We start from the raw sequence: 22,070 nt of genomic DNA on the forward strand, positions 1-22,070 counted from the left end.
TACAAAAGACTTTTAGTTTAATGTAATCCCATTTATTTTTGCTTTTGTTGGCTGTGCTTTTGTGATCATATCCAAAAAATCATTACCCAGACCAAAGTCAACAATTCTTTTCATACATTTTCTTCTAGTAGTTTTACAGTTTTAAGTCTTATGTAAGTCTATTTCATTTTGAATTTATTTTTGCTTATGGCATGAGCTAAAGTTCTGATTTCATTCTTCTGCATGTGGATATCCAGTTGTCCCAACATTATTTATTAAAGAGACTGTTTTTCTTCTTTGTGTGTTCTTGGCACCTTTGTGGAAAATCAATTGACTATAAATGCATGGATTTATTTCTGGGCTTTCTATTCTGTTCCATTGGTCCATGTGCTGGTTTTTATGTTAGTATCATGATGTTTTGATTACTATAGCTTGGTAGTATATTTTGAAGTCAGCTTTTTTCTTTTTACTCAAGATCGTTTTGGCTCTTCAGAGTCCTTTGTGGTTCCATATAAATTTTAGGATTGTTTTTTCTATTTCTGTGAAAAAATGTTATTGGAATTTTGTTAGAGATTGCATTGAATCTATAGATTGCTGTCTGTAGTATGAATGTTTTAATTACAGTAATTCTTCTAGCCACTGAAGATGGAATATCTTTTCATTTATTGTGTCTTCTTCAGATTCCTTCATTATGTTTTATAGTTTTCAGTGTACAGGTCTTTCACTTCCTTGGTTAAATTTATTTCTAAGTATTTGATTTTTCTTAGCTTTTGTAATTTGGTTGGTTGTTTTAGTTTCTTTTCCAGGTAGTTCTTTGTTAGTATATAGAAATGTTACTGATTTTTGTATTTTGGTTTTGTATCCTACAACTGTACTGAATTTGTTTATTATTCTAACAGTTGTTTGACAGAGTGTTTAGGGTTTTCTATGTATAAGGTCATGTAATCTGCAGATAGGGACAATTTAACTTCTTCCTTTCCAGTTTGGATGCCTTTTCTTTCTTTCTCTTGCCTAATTGCTTTGGCTAGAATTTATAGTATTATGTTGAATAAAATTGGTGAGAGTGGGCGTCCTTGTCTTGTTCCTAATCTTAGAGGAAAATCTTCCAACTTTTCAATGTTAAGTATGGTGTCAGTTGTGAGTTTGTTATATATGGCCTTTGTTATTTCGAGGTGCATTCCTTTGACAACTAATTTGTTGAGAAATTTTATTATGAAAGAGTGTTGAATTTTGTCAAATGCTTTTTCTGTTTCTATTGAGATGACCATATGTTTTTTATCCTTCATTCTGTTAATGTTGTGTATCACATTTACAGATTTGCATTTCTTGAATTATTCGTGCTTTTCTGTGATAAATCTCACATGATTGTGGTGAACAATCATTTTAATGTGCTGTTGAATTTAGTTTACAGGTATTATGTGGATGCTTTTTGTATCTGTGTTCATTGGGGATACTGGTCTATAATTTTCTTGTCTTTGTGGTATAGTTATCTGACTTTGGTATCGGGATAGTACAGGCTTTGTAAAATACGTTTGGAAGTATTCCTTTTTCAATTTTTTGGGAAAAGTTTGATAATAATTGGTTTCAGTTCTTTAGATGTTTGTTAAAATTCAGTAATAAAGTGATTGTGTTCTGGGCTTTTCTTTGGTAGGAGACATTTAATTACTGATTTGATCTTTTTACTTGTTATTGGTCTGTTCATGTTTTCTTTTTCTTCATGATTCAGTCTTGGTAGGTTTTATGTCTCTAGGAATTTATCCATTTCTTCTAAGTTATCCAACTGTTGGCGTATAATTATTCATAGTAATTTCCTATGATCCTTTGTATTCCTGTGGTATCAGTTCTAATGTCTCCTCTTTCATTTCTGATTTTATGTGAGTCTCTCAGATTTTTTTTTTATTAATCTAGCTTAAGGGTTGTTGATTTTGTTTATCTTTTTAAAAGGCCAACTCAGTTTTATCGATCATTTCTACTATTTTTCTAGTCTATTTCATTTATTTTCTGATATTTATTATTTCCTTTATTCTACTAACTTTGGGCTTAGTTTGTTCTTTTCTTTTTAATTCCTTGTTGTATGATGTTATGTTTTTTGTTTGAAATCTTCTTTTTCAATGTAGGCATGTATTGCTATAAGTTTTTTTCTTAGAGATATTTTGCTGTATCTCATAGTATGCTAGTAGGTTTTAGTATTTTGTGTGTCCATTTGCATTTGTCTCAAGATATTTTTAAATTCTTCTTTGACTTATTGGTTGTTCAGGAGCATCTTGTTAAATTTTTATGTATTTGTAAATTTTCTGGAATTCTTTCTGTTATTGTTCTCTAGTTTTATATACCATGGTGGTTTAAAAAGATATTTGATATGATTTTAATCTTTTAAAATTTGTTAAGACATTTTTTGGTCTAATATGATCTATCCTGGAGAATATTATGTGCACACTTGAAAAGAATGTATATGTATCCTGATACTATTGGATTGGATCTTTTGTATATGTCTGTTAGGTTTATTTGGTCTAATGTGCAATTGAAGTCTGATGTTTCCTTACTGATATTCTGTTTGGATTATCTATCCTTTGCTGAAAGTGGAGTATGGAAGTCCTCTACCATTATTGTGTTATAGTCTCTCTCTCTCTCTAGATCTATTAATATTTGCTTTATATTTTTAGATGCTCCAATGTTGGGCACATGTGTATTTACAACTGTCATTTCTTAACAAATTAATCATTTTATCTTATATAATGACTGTCTTGTGCTACTTTTTTAATGTAAATTCTATTTTATCTAATATAAATAGCTACCCCTGCTCTTATTTGGTTAGCATTTACATGGAATATCTTTTTCCCTCCCTTTCCTTTTAGTATATATGTGAAGTGTGTCTATTGTAGGCAGTGTATAGTTAGGTCTTTTTTAAAAAGCCCGTTCAGTCATTCAGTCATTCTTGTCTTTTGATTGGAAAATTGAATCAATTTACACTCAAAGAAATAATTGATAGGTAAGGATTCATTAGTACAATTTTGTTAATTGTTTTTGGTTGTTTTGTAGATGTGTTGTTCCTTTCTCTCTTACTGTGAGAGAAATTGTAATTAGATGATTTTCTTTAGTGGTATGCTTTGATTCCTTACTTTTTTTTTTTTTTTTTTTTTTTTTTTTGAGATGGAGTCTTGCTCTGTCGCCCAGGCTGGAGTGCAGTGGCCAGATCTCAGCTCACTGCAAGCTCCGCCTCCCGGGTTCACGCCATTCTCCTGCCTCAGCCTCCCGAGTAGCTGGGACTACAGGCGCCCGCCACCACGCTCGGCTAGTTTTTTGTATTTTTTAGTAGAGACGGGGTTTCACCGTGTTAGCCAGGATGAGATTCCTTACTTTTTATGGTTTGTGTATCAACTAAAGGATTTTGGTTTGTGGTTATATCATTAGGCTTACATAAAATATCTTATAATTAAAATTGACTTTTTTATGCTGACAATTTGATCACATGAAAAACTCAAAAGTTTTACTCCGCTTTCTGCATTTTATGTTTTTCATGCCACAGTTTACATTGTTTTATATTATATATCCCTTAACAAATTATAGTAGCTATCATTATTTTTATAATTTAGTCTTTGAACCTTCATACAAAAGATATAAGTGGCTTACGTAGAACCATTATAGTAGTGGAATATTCTGAATTTGACTGTGTACTGATTTTTACCAAGAAATTTTATACTTTCCTATGCTTGACTGTATTACTAATTAGCATCCTCCTTTTCTTTCAGATTGAAGAAATCCCATTAGCATTTCTTGTAAAATAGGTCTGGTGGTGATAAACTGTCAGCTTTGTTTGTCTGTGAAAGTATTTTTCTCTCCATTTCTGAAGGATAGATTTGCTGGGTCAAGAATTCTTGGTTGGCAGTCCCCATCACCCCCACCCCACCCTGCCTCCATGTTATCACTTTGAATATATTATCCCACTCTCTTCTGGCCTGTAAGATTTATGTAAAAAAGTCTATTGTTAGCCCTATTGGAACTTCATTACATGTAATATGCTTCTTTCTTTCTTTTTTTTCTTGCTTTTAGGATCCTCTTTTAATCTTTGATTTTTGATAGTTTGATTATAATATGTCTTATTTTAATTCGTTTGGTCTGAATCTTAGTGGAGACCTTCCTGTACCTGGATATTTGTATATGTTTCCAGATTTGAAATTTTTCTGCTATTATTTCTTTAACAGTTTCCTAGCCCTTTATTGTTCTACTCTTACTTTTTAACTCCAATAATTTGAATACTTGCTTATGATGCTGTCCTATAAATCCCATAAGCTTCCTTTATGCATTTTCATTCACTTTAATATTTTTCATCTGACTATATATTTTCAAATAACCTGTCTTCAAGTTCACAGGCTTTCTTTTGCTTCACCAGTTCTGCTATTGACACCCTCTATTGTATTTTTAACTTTGTTCACTGCATTTTTCAGCTCCAGAATTTTTTAAGTAATTCAATCTCTCATATTCTGGTTGCTTATTGTTCTTCTGATTTTGTTAAAATATTTCTCTCTATTTTACTATATTTTTGTGAGGTTTCTTAAAGCAATTATTTTGAATTCTTTGTCAGGCAGTTTACAAATCTTTATTTTGAGGGTGGTTATTGGTGCTTTATTTTATTCCTTTGTTGGTGTCATGTTTCCCTGATTGTTTCTAATTTTTGTGACTGTGTATTAGTTTCTATGCATTTGAAGAAGTAGGGACTTATTCTAGTCTTTTTGGACTGGCTTTGTCTGGCGGAAGTCCTCTACTAGTCAGCTCATCCAGAGATTCTCAGCAGCTGGTCTGGCATGGTCCATGGGTGAACTTGCTGCTTGAGTCCTTGGATAGCCTATCCTGGTGCCTGGGTCAGCAGGTGGGCAGGCCTGGTGTTTGAGTCCATAGGGTTAGGCCTGGAGCCTGGATCTACTGAGATAAACCTGTTGATTGGGTCTATGGGAGTGTACGTAGGGCCTTTGTCCATAAGGACAGGCCTAGAGACTGAGTCTATAGAAGCTGGCCTGAAGCCTGGGTTTATAGAGGCTGACCTGGTACAGGGGTGCTCTTTGAGTCTGATTCTGCAGGGGCTGGCTAGGTGCTGGTATGGACCTGATTTCTAGGTTCACTGGGACTTTCCTGAAGTCTGAGTCCACAGGGACTGGCTTGGCACTGTAGTAGGCCTGGAGCCTGTGTCAACTGCAGCCTGGGGACACTGGAACTGGCCAAGGGCCTAGGGGATAGCCTGTTGCTAGGACAAGTGTGGAACCTGGGACAAGTGTGGAGCCTGGGGGCCGGATATGCAGGTGTTGGCCTGGAGGCTAGGTACATGAGGGGAGGCCTGGGTCTTGGGGTCACAGGTGCTGTCCTGGTACCTGGGTCCACAGGGATGGTCCTGGAGCCTAGCTCTGTGTGTAGAAGCCCAGCAGTGAGGTCTACTGGGATATACCTAGCCCCTGGGTCTGCTGGAACAGGCCTGGCCCATGAATATGCTGGAGCATGAAGCTGTAGGGACTGGCATGGAAAATGAAGCTGTAGGGACTGGCTTGGCATTGGGCAGGCTCTTGGAACCTGTGTCTTTGAGTGTTAGCCTGGTAACTGATGCCAGGGTTGCCAACCTGGCAAAGGGGCAGGTCGAAAGCCTGGGACTTTGTGGGCTGACCTGGGGCCTGGGGCCATAGGAGTTTGCCTGGAATCTGAGTCCATGGGTACCAGTACAATGACTAGAGCTGTGAGGGGGCTCATGTCTTTTGGAAATAAAGGATACATTCAAGCTAGGGTGAGCATTGTATATAAATACTGTCTGTGTAGCCCTCCCCAAGCCAAACTCTGACACTCACTGAGTCTTTCTTTGAATATCTATAGATTAAAGCCTTTGGCCTTGACCTGCTTGTGCAGCCCACATCCCTTCATTCTAGCTCCTCACTAATGGTCTGGTCTGGGTCTATAGGAGAGACTCTTAGCCCATGAAACAGATAGTTACTGCTGCATGCACTTGACTCAGGGAGCTTAAATTGTGAAATATTTTATATCAACTACCCAGACATATTTTCCTTTTCTTCATTTACATTTTCTTCTCTAGACCCTGAAGCCCTTCAAGGCAGACATAATTTATATTTTTGTCTTCTTTGTATTTCTAGTGCCTTGCAAAGGGCCTGACACAGAGTAGGTGCTCAATCAATATTGAATTGAAATTCTTCTTAAACAGTGACCAAATTAAGACATAGAGAGATGAATTTGCCAGAAATCAGCTGATTATTTGGAGAGATAAAAAAGAGTAGAGTGAGGCTTTCTGACTTTTAAGTCCAATTCATTACCCACTGTGCATCACTGTCTGAATTGTACTGTGGAAAGCAGGTTCTAAAAACAAAGTTGGCTATACATCAGCACAAACTTCCATGTAGGAGAATGTAAGGCAGAAAGAACTCAGGCGATTCAGAAGCAATGCTCAAGCCAAATGTAAATGTACTGAATCCAAATCACTCTTGTAGTTAAGATTTGACATTCATAAAGAAACCTGCTATATACGTCAATTTATATTTATGTAATGTTCAAAATTTTTAGAGGGGACTGACTCATTTAGTAAGCCAAGTGAATAAAAAATTAGAGGTGTCTTAAGCACATTTATTTTTATAACTACATCGAGGAGAAGAAAAGGGAGATGGGTAAAAAGAGAGTAGCAATAAAAGCAATAAAGAAAATATTTATATTATTATGTTTATATTATTATAATAAATAAATAAATAAGTTTAAAAAGGTAACAATAAAAGCTAAAATCTGGTGCTTTGGAAGACCCTAGAAAACATTAAGGCTGGTTGGAAAATTCATGCCAGGGATCTGTAACAAAGGATAAACATGAAGATAATAATTCATTATGGTTTCAGTATCACTGAATATATGTTGTACAAATAAAACAGAACTGAACTATGGGAACTTGAGGGTGGGAAAATGGATCACCAAATATTAGTTTTAAATATGAAAGCAGGTAACAGTTAAGTTAGACATAAAATATTTAAGGAATACTTAGGAGTTTCACTGTTTTTCTTGTGTTGTTCATTCGTTATAGGTAAAAGTGACATTTATAGTTATGTTTGTTGTCTTAAGGAATATTTAAATTGTTGAAAGGGCATATCATTGTACTCAGGAGGTTAAATCTGTTTTTGTTTTCTTGTTTTCCCCGAACAGTGACTGAGACCCATGATTAGTTACTGCTAATCACTTGGGGGCACCTGCCAGATGAGAGGCCCAGTGTGGGGCAGATTTGAAAGCTGCTGTAGGACATTTTATGAAACCTTAACCTTTCTTAAAGTGACTAAAATATTCCAGAGGCATATTTAGTGTCTTGCTTCTCCACAGTACTGAGTGACCCCCTAGGGCCCAAGAGCCTGACAAGCTATTCTAAAAGTCCCACTTAACTACCTGAAAATAATTGAGACAGTGGAGAGAATTAAACCTGATGGATACAGAGTTGAGAGTATTTGGATTCTGTGCCAAAGAGTGGGTAAACATATATTCTTGATGACACTTGGTGAAAGATGACTGCCATGTTCCATTTAGTCTGGTATGATATTAAAGAAGGACATGGAGCTTTTTGTTCCCCCTATTTGCAAAAATGGGTACTTGGAACCCATTTCATATGGTTTCCATTAGAGCTGCTTCTAGTCTATACAGTGACTGTGAATTATTAAAATGAGCAGAAGCAGTCTTAAGGCATACTGCCTGGGGAAAGGAAGGTGACTTTGTAAAAATAGTGTCTTTCCCTCTAGGCTGATGGAGTGCATGCAACCCTGAACAGAGTGCCTTGGTGACAGTGGGGTGCATAAGCTAGATTTCATCCACCACTTGCTTCCTGGGCCAGGAGCCCCTGCGAAGTACACAAAGACATAACCATCATAGGGGCCATGAAAATTTTAAAGTATTTCAAATTTTAAAAGATATATAAATTCAAAGGTAACTATTGAGTTCTGTTGTTTAAGAACATTACTTTTTTCAGAGACAATTTCAGAGCTAGAACCCAGGGGTAAGATGAGCTTTATCATTATTATTTTCTTTTTTTTAATTTTATTTTCTTTTTTTTTATTTTATTTTTATTTTTTATTATACTTTAAGTTCTAGGGTACATGTGCATAACGTGCAGGTTTGTTACATATGTATATTTGTGCCATGTTGGTGTGCTGCACCAATCAACTTGTCAGCACCCATCAATTCATCATTTATATCATGTATAACTCCCCAATGCAATCCCTCCCCCCTCCCCCCTCCCCATGATAGGCCCCGGGTGTGTGATGTTCCCCTTCTCGAGTCCAAGTGATCTCATTGTTCAGTTCCCACCTATGAGTGAGAACATGCGGTGTTTGGTTTTCTGTTCTTGTGATAGTTTGCTAAGAATGATGGTTTCCAGCTGCATCCATGTCCCTACAAAGGACGCAAACTCATCCTTTTTTATGGCTGCATAGTATTCCATGGTGTATATGTGCCACATTTTCTTAATCCAGTCTGTCACAGATGGACATTTGGGTTGATTCCAAGTCTTTGCTATTGTGAATAGTGCCACAATAAACATACGTGTGCATGTGTCTTTGTAGTAGAATAATTTATAATCCTTTGGGTATATACCCAGTAGTGGGATGGCTGGGTCATATGGTACATCTAGTTCTAGATCCTTGAGGAATTGCCATACTGTTTTCCATAATGGTTGAACTAGTTTACAATCCCACCAACAGTGTAAAAGTGTTCCTATTTCTCCACATCCTCTCCAACAACTGTTGTTTCCTGATTTTTTAATGATTGCCATTCTAACTGGTGTGAGATGGTATCTCATTGTGGTTTTGATTTGCATTTCTCTGATGGCGAGTGATGATGAGCATTTTTTCATGTGTCTGTTGGCTGTATGAATGTCTTCTTTTGAGAAATGTCTGTTCATATCCTTTGCCCACTTTTTGATGGGGTTGTTTGTTTTTTTCTTGTATATTTGTTTGAGTTCTTTGTAGATTCTGGATATTAGCCCTTTGTCAGATGAGTAGATTGCAAAAATTTTCTCCCATTCTGTAGGTTGCCTGTTCACTCTGATGGTAGTTTCTTTTGCTGTGCAGAAGCTCTTTAGTTTAATTAGATTCCATTTGTCAATTTTGGCTTTTGCTGCCGTTGCTTTTGGTGTTTTAGACATGAAGTCCTTGCCCATGCCTATGTCCTGAATGGTACTACCTAGATTTTCTTCTAGGGTTTTTATGGTATTAGGTCTAACATTTAAGTCTCTAATCCATCTTGAATTAATCTTCGTATAAGGAGTAAGGAAAGGATCCAGTTTCAGCTTTCTACTTATGGCTAGCCAATTTTCCCAGCACCATTTATTAAATAGGGAATCCTTTCCCCATTTCTTGTTTCTCTCAGGTTTGTCAAAGATCAGATGGCTGTAGATGTGTGGTATTATTTCTGAGGACTCTGTTGTGTTCCATTGGTCTATATCTCTGTTTTGGTACCAGTACCATGCTGTTTTGGTTACTGTAGCCTTGTAGTGTAGTTTGAAGTCAGGTAGCGTGACGCCTCCAGCTTTGTCCTTTTGACTTAGGATTTTCTTGGCAATGCGGGCTCTTTTTTGGTTCCATATGAACTTTAAAGCAGTTTTTTCCAATTCTGTGAAGAAACTCATTGGTGGCTTGATGGGGATGGCATTGAATCTATAAATAACCTTGGGCAGTATGGCCATTTTCACGATATTGATTCTTCCTATCCATGAGCATGGTATGTTCTTCCATTTGTTTGTGTCGTCTTTTATTTCACTGAGCAGTGGTTTGTAGTTCTCCTTGAAGAGGTCCTTGACATCCCTTGTAAGTTGGATTCCTAGGTATTTTATTCTCTTTGAAGCAATTGTGAATGGAAGTTCATTCCTGATTTGGCTCTCTGCTTGTCTGTTATTGGTGTATAAGAATGCTTGTGATTTTTGCACATTAATTTTGTATCCTGAGACTTTGCTGAAGTTGCTTATCAGCTTAAGGAGATTTTGGGCTGAGATGATGGGGTTTTCTAAATATACAATCATGTCATCTGCAAACAGGGACAATTTGACTTCTTCTTTTCCTAACTGAATACCCTTGATTTCTTTCTCTTGCCTGATTGCCCTAGCCAGGACTTCCAACACTATGTTGAATAGGAGTGGTGAGAGAGGGCATCCCTGTCTTTTAGTCTCAACAGCTGAGGATGTCGTGAGCTTCATCCTGCATGTCTTGACTTCCTTGAATTTAGTCTCAGTTTGGTGGGCATGAAATTCTTGATCGCCTCAGTGAGAACCAAAGAAAGTCAGAGTTTTGATGTCAACTTTAAAACTCCTCCAAGGTAACCATCGCAGCAGGCCTGGCATTTAGCTCAATGGATGGGATCGGTGTGATATAGATGGGCTGAGTGCCAGTTCCATTAATACCCTGTGCTGTTTTCTCTGTGAGAGTGGGGTTATTAGTGTGCTGTGCTGTATAGACTTCCTTATTACCTGTTCATTGATAATTTTATGCTTACGGTGTTCAACCATATGCCCCTGCCCCTTTTAGCAAAATTGGCATGTATAGAAACAGAACATGTATAGTTTATTTTTTTAGTATTATCAGTTTCTGCTAATGTTCTATTTTACTGGGAATCTTGTATCATATACCCTGACCATTATTTTAAACATAAATACCATAATCTCATCAGTGTTTTAAGAGAGAGACTTGCTGATCAGGTACATGATAGTTAAGGTTTTTAATCAACCATAGTCAAATATCATGCCTCATACTTTGTTCAAAACCTGCCCTTCCCCCAAAAAATTTTTTAGCTATTATTAACTCCAAATTATTTAGTATAATGTATTATTTATAGATAGAATGCTCTGTGTCATATGATGGTCTAGTCTTTACATTCCAGCTGGGTGTTTGTAAGTGTCTTGAGGTTGGAAGAGCAACCTCCTCATTCTTAGGGTGTCCCAGATGTTGAATACAGCTCTGTAGACATGATTTGAGTGTTGGATTCAGAAGCATTTGGGTCCAAATCCTGCCTTGACAATGTAGTAGTTATTTCATCTTTGCCAACTTAAAAATATCTTTGAAACTCAGTTCCATTTTTTATAAAATGGTGTTGACAATATCTTGTTTATTGGCTTGTTATGTGATTAAATGAGATAAAGTAGACAGAGGAGGTAGCCTAATACCAGACCTTCTTGGTAATCATGTTCCCTTCCTCACTCTTCTTCATTCCCCTCCCTACTACCCAGATCTGTGACTGTCTATCTCTGGTTCAAGGAAGGAAGGAGGTTTTCTAATAACCAGGTTTTTTCTAAAAATATGTAGACCTAGAGAGCACATGTCTATGGAATCTGGAAGAAAGACTTAGGCAAATCCTTGCAGAATTATGACAAAGTTGTGCTTTTATATCATAGCCTTGAATTTTAAGGACGGTTAATCTCTGTTTCCACATGGAAACTGTTTCTTCAATTGTTTTAGGACACTTTTTGTTCACTGTTTCCCATATAAGGTTCATGTGATACTTTTCTTTTAGAACTAGTTCCAGAAAGACTTAGTTTACTCTGGGGAACTGGTATTTTTTTCTCAATAGGAGGATTGTGTGATTTATGTGTTTTTCTTTTTCTCTGGCTTCTAGGAAACTCAAATTAAAAATTAGTATTCAGTCATAGCAACTCTCTTTTTTCTTATTTATCCTGATATTTTATTTCTTATATATTAACCTAATTATTATATGTAATAGAAGATATTTTTCTGAATTAACTCTTCAAACTTTGTTCACATTTTAATGAATACTTTAACAACCATCTTTTAACATGTAAAGATGTCCAGTGGTCATTAAGGATGTATTTTGCAGATGTTTTAAATTCCATTGTGAATAGAAAAAAAATCACCTAAGTTAATATGATATTTTTAGAGTAACAGGCACACAAACTTTTTTTTTTTTTTTTTTTTTTTTTTTGCCGTGACTCATATGGTTTAGAAAAATAGTTTTTAAACATCTTCAAGGAAAAGAATGTAACTTGGCAATCACAATTGACAACAACATCTTCCAGGAACATGTGCCATCTAGGTCCATATGGTTTTAGAAAAACACTGGGTAATTTAACTATCTTTAAGTTTTACTCTTAAATGTGATCATTATTCTAATATCGATTCATGAGGAAATGAACACTTATAAACCATTTGAGGATATGTGTATTCAAGTTTGTCCTCATCATAAATCAGTCTGATTTTGAACTCTAAAGGCTTAGAGACACATTATTTCATGAGAAGATGCTGTAGTTTCAATGTCTGATGCTTGAGAGTTTTATTCTTTCCCTCAGATGATTTTTTGTTGATATTACAATCTGTCAAGTTGTAGAACTTGGAACAGAAGTCCACTTAAAACTTACCATTGTGCAGCTTAAGTTCAAGTCTTTGCAAGGGGCACATGAGAGGAAAGTTGTTTTACTCTTCAACTAGCCTCTTTAGAAATTTTCAGGGAATGAGAGTCTTCAGTGTCATAAATGTGGCAGTGATGATCACCTTTTATTACACATGCTTTTTATATGTAGACTTGTTCTAAATATGGGAGTAGGGAGGGTAGGGACATGATAATTTAGAAAGAGGAGGAGAAAGTGAGTATACATTTGGTTACCTAGTCCTACCTTTGCGCAGCCTCCTTGACAACCAGGTTTTCAACTCCAGTGGGGTTGTCTTTCCCCCACAAACATGTCTGAGTTCACATACTAAGTATGGTCCCTTTCAAAGCGATTCCTCTTTAGGCACCACTCCCTGATTGCTCATTTTTTGCGATATCTTGAGTGGTGCAAAACGTATGTATTTAGAGTGAATTTGAATTGGTGGAAGCAAGTCATTTAGAGTTAACTATGGTGACTCATGTGAGTAACCAACCCAGGTAAAAATAATTTCTATTTAAACACAACATGCACATAAACCATAATAAGAAATAGCTACAAAACACCAGGAATGATTTCCTTTTGGAACTTTTGAACTGATACTTGGGAACTTCAGAAATGCACAATGAAAGCATTGCTGCAACAAGTTCACCTTTTTGAATAAGAAAGACTCAGTTGTACATGTAAAATTTAGTGTCTTATATCAGGTACATTTTTTTTTTTTTTTTTTTTTTTTTGAGACGGAGTCTCGCTCTGTCGCCCAGGCTGGAGTGCAGTGGCTAGGATCTCAGCTCACTGCAATCTCCACCTCCCGGGTTCACGCCATTCTCCTGCCTCAGCCTCCCGAGTAGCTGGGACTACAGGCACCCGCCACCTCGCCCGGCTAGTTTTTTGTACTTTTTTAGTAGAGACGGGGTTTCACCGTGTTAGCCAGGATGGTCTCGATCTCCTGACCTTGTGATCCGCCCGCCTCGGCCTCCCAAAGTGCTGGGATTACAGGCTTGAGCCACCAGTGCCCGACCACATCAGGTACATTTTAAAATTATACTTTATAATGCATCCAGCCTTGACTCTCAGACCCCATGTTTCTTGCTGAACAGAGCAAGCCTTAAGAACAAAGAAATGGGCTCTGTAGTGTGAGGAACATCCTGTCTCCAAGTATCTCCTACAGTGGTCTAGAGTCTTTGAAAACCTAAAGGCTGTTTTCTGATTAAGAATCTTCTTTTTAATGAACATAACCCTGAAAGATATTATATTCTAAGATACATCTAAGATATGTCCTAAGATACTCTAAGATATACAATGTAAGTACCCAGGGAAGAGCAGTGACTTACAAATACACTAACAAAGCGAAAGAGCACTGCAGCTATCAGTCAATCAGCCATCAATTATTTAATAATTATTGAAACTGTACCACTGTCCCAAGTATTGCTCTTGGCACTGGGAGTACCAAGATGAATGAAATGCAAGCCCTCATGAAGCTTCATGTTTACTGAGATCTGAAAAGTATAGTACAAGTTAGGTGAAGTGAGAGATGGAGGCAGAAGGAGCGTATTATAAGAGCTCAGGGTATGGGCACTAAGAGAGAAGAGGGAAGGCTCTGGAATATTTTTTCTATATTTTATCATATATAGAGCAAGGAGGCAGCTCAGTGTATCCTGGCAGCTGCTTCCCTCATGGTGACCAGGACATTGTTCAGCTCCCCTCACCCCCGCTTGGCATGGCTATGTGTCCCCACCCTTTTCTTGGTGAACCTGACAGTCCTGTTGTCCTTGGAGACCTTGAGCTCCATGATCTGTCACTCCTATGGGATGAAGCCACACACTGCTTGGATCATATCCCGCTTGAACTCTGAGTGCTTGGTGAGGTGCCTGCGGTGGCAGCTGTGCGTCGGCTTACTCTCTTGGTCACGTTGTGGCCCTGTTGAGTCCTATGGCCATGGGATAGCACGGAGCCATGGCTGCCATGCTTCGGTGGCTGCTGTCACAGAGATAGTCTCGCTGTGTCACCCAGGCTGGAGTGCAGTGGTGCCATCTTGGCTCACTGCAAGCTCCACCTCCCAAGTTCACGCCATTCTCCTGCCTCAGCCTCCCTAGTAGTTGGGACTACAGGCACCCGCCACCATGCCTGGCTAATTTTTTGAATTTTTTTAGTAGAGACGGGGTTTCACCATGTTGGCCAGGATGGTCTTGATCTCCTGACCCCGTGATCCACCCGCCTCAGCCTTCCAAAGTGCTGGGATTACAGGCGTGAGTCAGAAATATTTTTATTCTTTGTTTTAAGCTACACCTTGCACCTGTACAAGAGTCTCCAAATGGACCCATCCCATGCCATAAAATGTGCTGGCTGTCAGGACTTTTCAGGCCCTCCTCTTGTGTAATCAGCATTGTTGTCCTGTCACACAGGACCTTTTTTGAAAGGATGACTGATGAGTGGGGGTGACAGGGAAAGAGTGGCCTTTGACTCTGGCCAGGGCTGCTTCTCCAAGTAAACCCAGCCACAGTGACAGGTGAGGTGGGGAAGAAGCATTTTATTTGTGACCCATGTGTCCTAATTTTCTCCTTAAGTGTGTGCAAGTTTTGCTTTCCTTGGAAGGTGAGCTGTGAGCTTGCTTATTTTAAAAGTTGCAACCTGTGAGGAGAGAGGGTGTTCTTTGACAACATTACATCATCGAAGCCTCTAGGTGTTGAATCATCATTATTTTTAGGCAGCTCCATGCTTTTTTTGGTTGTTCTAAGAATAGCCCCTGTGTCTGGACTCTACAGAAAGTCACCACAGTAAAGATTCTGTCACCACTCAGCAGTTGGGATAGGATGCCTTCTTAATTTTCAAGCTCAAGGCATACTTTTTAGAATTTTACTTGCAAACATTCTGCCTTTTTCGGTTTTTCCTGACATGATTAACTTTGTCAGAAGCTGTCACTTGAAATTGTTCAACCCTTTTTCAAAAGTACTTATAGCTGGAAACAACAGCTATAACAACAACAAAGTTTCAAGTCCTCCCTAATAAAAGCTTCCTTATTATCTGCACTCAATGTACATTTGGTTTGTGAACACCTTAGTCAGTGACTTTACCCAATTTTTAAACATTTCAAGACATATTTTCATGCCTTGCATTTTATAAATTAAGCGACTATAGATCCCTTATGTTAGGATATGGGGTGGTAGTGATGCTCTTGGAATTTATGCAGGATCTGCTAAAAGCAGCCAAAACACATGCTATTATACCCTGTTAAACTAAATAAACATCTAAACTGTAAACCGTATTGGAACTTGATGACAAGGCATTAAAAAGGATTGGGCAAGCCCAGAAATGGAACGTTGTGGGTCGGTGTGGAGGCTGGTTTTCCTATTGCCTATTCAGGGCATACACCCAAATAGGATCAATTTATTTTATGTGGCACTTTCAAGTCCACAAGAGTACTAATGGCTTCTGAGTATAACCAAATACTTTTCCAACTGCAGCATAAATGGAAGCATCTGCTTGGAACAAAATGAGGTAGTTGTTTAATATTATAGTACATCTTTTGTGTCTGGAGATGACAGAGAACAGTCACAGAATCTGTGTCTACATATGACGGAAGACATTGGTGCCTGCTGGGAAGACTGGGAAGACTGAACTTTCTTTTGAGTTACTGGTGTACTCTGGAGGGGTTGGTTCTGTTTTTATTATCTAAGAACTCAAACCTCATCCCCACATGGGTCATTCTGTCTCTAATTAGGAAATGATGTAGCAGAGTGATTGAGAGAGAGCGCGCCGTAGCATCTATCAGTCTAAGTCCAAAACCAAATTCTACTGTTTATTAGTTGTGTGACCATAGGCAGTTTATTTAACCTTTCTAAGCATCAGTTTCCTCACCTGTAAAACAGCACCAAGTAACAGTATTTACCTCATAGGGTTCCTGTGAGGATATAAGCGATATGGTCCATGGTGCCTTGATGATAGTTAACTGTAACTATTGACTAGCAATAATAATAGTTTCTGCCCATCAGTCTGATCTGCATCTTGCATCATTTAAAATTCATGGGACTCTGGGCCTAGCGCAGTAGCTCATGCTGGTAATCCCAGCAGTTTGGGAGGTCGAGGTGGGTGGATCACCTGAGGTCAGGAGTTCGAAACCAGCCTGACCAACATGGGGAAACCCCGTTTCTACTAAAAGTACAAAAAAATTAGCCAGGCATGCTAGCACGCACCTGTAATCCCAGCTACTTGGGAGGCTGAGGCAGGAGAATTGCTTGAACCCAGGAGGTAGAGGTTGCAGTGGGCCAAGATTGCACCACTGCACTCCAGCCTAGGCAACAAGAGCAAAACTCCATCTCAAGAAAACCCCAAAAAACCTCATGGGACTCTTGCTTCCCTTGCCTGTGGTTGCTGCACAACACACCGAAGAGCAACTTTGGTCAACTCCCATTGTCTAGTCTCACTACCATCAGAAGAACTTCTAAATCAAGATGGGGGAGCAGTAAGCCAGATGAGTACTTTCTGAAATCTGAACACATATGTTTATTCACAAGAACCAGCCCAGAAGAAAGTGCATTTGCTATCTCCCCTGCAAATAGAGTCTTGAACAGCTGCACATCTCCTTACTGTACCAATAAATTGCCTGTCTTTTGTCTTCATATCTCCAGTGCTAACTAGAAAGTTCCATTTTCCTTTATGTTGAATGTACAGTTAGAAAGAGTAGATGCAGTCACTTGGCAATTCCATTCATATGCCTCCATGTGAAGCCTGATAAGTGTTGGATGTGCAGTCGGTACAGCATCTTTAGAAGTTTTCTGAAAAGACAAGTCAGTTTTGCCTTCCTATTTTGCTTTCCATTCTATCATTGCATCATTTCCTAAAGAAAACTGGATTGGTTGACCAAGCCTTCTTTGTGAGTAATTAAAGGCATTTCAAATTTTAATTTCAGGAAACAAAAGTCTACTGAATAGAAGATACATTCCTCTGCGGGTGTTTCATTCTTGCTAATGGCAAATTTTGAGTATGCGTTAATTGTGATTGGCAATTTAAGCAGGTCCAATTACTTTAGAAGGAATTAACATTTACATTAGAAAGAGAAGGTAAATGAGAACAGAGCCCTTTAAAATCTGAATATGATTTTTAAAATATATTCATTAAGTACTTTGAGAATTTTACTTAGAAGACTTCACTTAATCCAAGCACATTTTTTTTTCTGAAGAAAATAGCGCAGGAAACATCATAGCAAAATAGCCACATGAAAAGTGACAGTTCTCTGGAAGAGAAACATCATTATAAAGAGAATTTGAATTCATATGAATGACTTTATTACACTTAATGTTTTATATGATTGAAGGAGTTATTTCAAAAATAATTCTTTAGGGAATCCTATATAATCAGTGTAGACAGAATGATAGCCAATAGCATACATGGTAACCTTTTAAAAATCTCTTTTGGCACAGGTTGTCATTTGTGTAATACTAATTATTGCTGGGCACAAAGTGAGATGATTTATATTCCAATCTGTATAGAAATGTCATCATGAATAAATAATGCATTGCAACAACATATTTAATTGTCAGAGACGTTGTTGCCAGAAATATAACTAATATGGGAGGCACACAACTTCTCATGGCACAATCTCATTCAGGGTTTCTCCACTTCAGAATTACTGATGTTTCAGACTGATAGTTCTTTATGTGGGGGCTGCCCTGTGCCATGTAGGATGCTTAGTAGCATCCCTGGCCTCTACCCACTGGCTAACAGTATGCTGTTCCCCATTATGAATACCCAAAATGTTCCCAGACATTGCCAGATGTCCCCTGGGGGGCAAAATCACCTTGCTTGAGAATCACTGGCCCAGTTTATGATTTGAAACTACAGATGAGAGGAGTTGCCTGGGCATTTCTCAATAATCTGTTCTAGGAGCTCATCTTACTAGATAGGAATCTCCTGGGGTGGGTCTCTAGCAGCAGCATGAAAAAAAGAAAGTTATAATCCCATTCTCTACATCTCAGTCTGAGTTCTTTTCTTTCCTCCATTCTAAATGAGGAGGCTGCAGTTCTTCAAGTCCTCTCTTTATGAGCTGCTTTGGGGCAGTCTCTGCTTAGTGACGTGGAGGCTCCCATAAGCAGCCCTCCAAATATTCCTTCCTCATTCCCAAAAAACTGTCTTGTAAGGTCTCCCCAGAGTGTTTCTGAGTGGGCCCCAGGAGACCTGTCCCTGAGCCGGTTTCACAGACACCTCTCCCTCAGCTGCCACCGTTACTGCACCCAGTCTCAGGACACCAGAAATTGTGGGATTCAGACCAAGGAAAATTTTTGTTTTGAGAGAATTAGTTCATGGAGTTACCATTGGATCAGGTACCCAGATGGTTGGGCTCAGCACTTTTATCACTGTGGTAATATTCGGTATCCCAGGAAAAGCAACTATCTTTGTGAGGCACATAGTGTGAATGGGACCTAAAGCAAGGTGACACAGGGATACTGGGGAATCAGCATATTGGTCAGAGGGTGTAAAGTTTAAAGTACCAATGATAAATTAATTACCATATCAAATCACATGAAAGTCTTGTGACAGGTTTGTATAGGTAGTCTGTGTTATTGGTGCCATTTTATGGTCATACCCAGTAATATGCTGAAGTGGGCACTTACCTGCACCACCAATTATGTGCAAAATTTAACAACATGGATTAAATTGGCCATGGGAGTACTGACAACATGGAAATGAACAAACTATAAATCAGGCTTGTTTGTTTACCTAGAGGATTAGTTTCCTATTACTTTTATAGCAATTTACCACAGGCTTAGTGTTTGAAAGCAATGCAAATGTATTATCTTAGAGTTCTGAAGGTCAGAAGTCCTAAAATCTAGTTGTCAGCAGTCATGTATTCCTTCTGGAGGCTCTTGGGAAGAATCCATTTCCTTGTCTTTCCAGCTTCTAGGGGTTGCCTGCTTTCCTTGACTTGTAGCCCCTTCCTCCAACTTCAAAGCCAACACTGTAAATCTTAATCTTTCACTACCCCTCTCTTTGACTTCTGCTTCCAACAGCACACCTCCTTCTCTGAGTCTGACTCTCCTGCCTCCCTCTTACAGCCGTGTGTTACTTTAAGCCCACCTGGATAATCCGGGATAATCTTCTCATTTTAAAGTCCTTAATGTATTCACATCTGCAGTGTTTCTTTTGCCTTGTGAAGTAATATATTCACAGGTTTCAGAGTTTAGGGCATGGATATCCTTGGTGGGACTCGGGTAGGAGTGAGGGTAGATTGTATTATTCTGTGTAACACCCCCTGAGAGCTGCTAACCAGCATACCACTGGCACGATACTGTATATTGCAGTTTCTCTGAATTTGGGAATATCGGCCCAGCTGAGGACCATACACAGACCGTACCTTTTCTCTTCTACAGTTTACTCCCTACCACCTGATTTTCAGCATTCTGAAAAGGTTCACTAAAATTTCATATTTTATTCCTGATTATTATTGTTGTTAACATAATTTCTTATGACACATAGAGGTAAAAAAGTTATTCAGCCAAAGCCATGCAGAGATGCTCATAAGTTTTTCATTGGTGAGCCAAGGTAAGGCTCCCTCCTTCCAAAAAAAGTAAAATAGTAATATACTTAAAGATTCAGGAATGATTGTGTTAAAAATGTTTCCAAAAACCTACTTATATTTTCAGGTTTATAGTGAATGTGCTTCTTGACTATTGCAAAATGGCATATACCCCACTTTCTGGAGTCAGATGTGCTACCATTGTGCCATGAGATCACATATATACCACCTTCTTATTATTAAATTGTGAAGCCTCAAAATCAGGGGAGCCCCCTCCCTCAGCTAAGTTGCTTATCATCACAAACAGGGATTTTTGAGTTGCTAATATCTTCAGCATGTACCTAATTATGATGCAAGTTGAGAGTCAGTGAACACGGCCAAGTCTGCTGGTAACTGGTTATTTTCATGTTTCATGTTTAGAAACAGCATTGCTTCTAAAGATATTGATGACTTTTGATGAAGCACACAAAATAAATACTATAGAAAACTAAAGATAGGCTGGGCGCGGTGACTCACACCTGTAATCCCAGCACTTTGGGAAGCCAAGGCAGGCAAATCACCTGAGGTCAGAAGTTCAAGACCAGGCTGACCAACATGGAGAAACCCCGTCTCTACTAAAAATGCAAAATTAGCCAGGCATGGTGGCACATGCCTGTAATCCCAGCTACTCGGGAGACTGAGGCAAGAGAATCGTTTGAACCAGGGAGGTGGAGGTTGCGGTAAGCTGAGCCGAGATCACACTATTGCACACCAGCCTGGGCAGCAAGAGCAAAATTCCATCTCAAAACAAACAAACAAACAAACAAACAAACAAACAAACAAACAAAAACCCAAAAAACACTAAAGCTTACACAAAATAGTTATTATGGTAAATTAAAGCTTTATAAGCTGATACTAAGTGCAGTTAAAGTTTATAACTACAACTTATAAATCATCTTAAAGAACATTGTCTAATTCATTAGTAGGAAAATAGGGTAACAAAGTAATGAAGATAATTTATTGTAAGCCTTCTATCTTAGTCACAACATTTTTGTCTCCGTGTTTGATCTTCAGCATATCCAATTTTGAATGGAATTGTCATGCTTTTGACATATAAATATACAGATGTAGTTTCTAATACAAAGTCAATACATATCAGGGCCTCTTCTCCCCATTTGAATTTGAAATGAAATGAAATTATTCGGATACTGGGAAAACAGAAATCCCTAATCCCATTGTTAATCATCAGATAATATACTGGGCTTCATAAACCAATGGACACTCTACAGCATGATTTTTTTCTTTCTAACTTTAACTTTTGAATAAATATTGGGTTAAAGTGAAAGGAAGCCAGCCAATAAATGTTTTGTTGTTTTATTTATGTGAGGACTTTTATGTGTGCACTTCCTGTGGATTTAGAGAACAATTTTTGGTGTCACATAAGTCACTTGGATCATCTCTAGGAACAAATATTTGAGTTGTTTGAATACCTGTGAGTGCCATGGAGGCATTAGAATCACCTCTAGCATTCATTGTTGTTGAGTGCTGACCAAAACAAGGAGTGGACTTCTATTGTTTTTCCCTGAATGAATTTATTGAGGACTATGTGTTAGATAATGACCTTGGCATGTTATTTTCTCTCTAGAGGTTTTCATTAACATTTAAAAGCAAGTTGGGGCCAGGCATGTGGCTCACACCTATAATCCCAGCACTTTGGGAGGCCGAGGTGGGAGGATTGCTAGAGCCCAGAAGGTGGAGGCTGCGTGAGCCATGATTGTGCCACTGCACTCCAGCCTCAGCAACAGAGCCAAGACCTTGTCTCAAAAAAAAAGTTTTTTTTTTAAATAGAAATCTTCCATGATATATTAAATTCAACCAGGAAAATGAAAGTGTCTACACACACACATACACATGCACACAGACATACACGCATATATGCACACACAACGCTAGGAAGATAATCAATGAGAATGAAATCGTTTGGCTGTTACTTGAACTTTCCAGCAGAAAGTTCTTCCAAGAGCGCCTCCTGGTTCCATATTCTGCTTCTGTCTTCATTCATTAATTATTTACACCAGCCATATTCTTCTCTGCCAGAGATCATTTTCCTGATTGATGGCATCTGGGGTTCTCTGTGCAAAAGTATTTTAAAAGCTGTTACAGGGAAAATCATTTTTTTTCTTATTCCTCCTCTCTCAATTTTTAATAACTCTTAGAACCTAC

At 38.3% G+C, this 22,070-nt stretch overlaps 1 protein-coding gene across 1 annotated transcript in view; it reads left to right on the plus strand.

Moving 5' to 3' along the window:
• The window catches only part of RCAN2 (regulator of calcineurin 2), a 265,377-nt gene that overhangs the window by 42,003 nt on the left and 201,304 nt on the right, over nt 1-22,070 (plus strand). The window lies entirely within an intron of this gene.

The sequence above is a fragment of the Rhinopithecus roxellana genome, chromosome 4 (assembly GCF_007565055.1).
Source record: "Rhinopithecus roxellana isolate Shanxi Qingling chromosome 4, ASM756505v1, whole genome shotgun sequence".
Classification (NCBI taxonomy): domain Eukaryota; kingdom Metazoa; phylum Chordata; class Mammalia; order Primates; family Cercopithecidae; genus Rhinopithecus; species Rhinopithecus roxellana.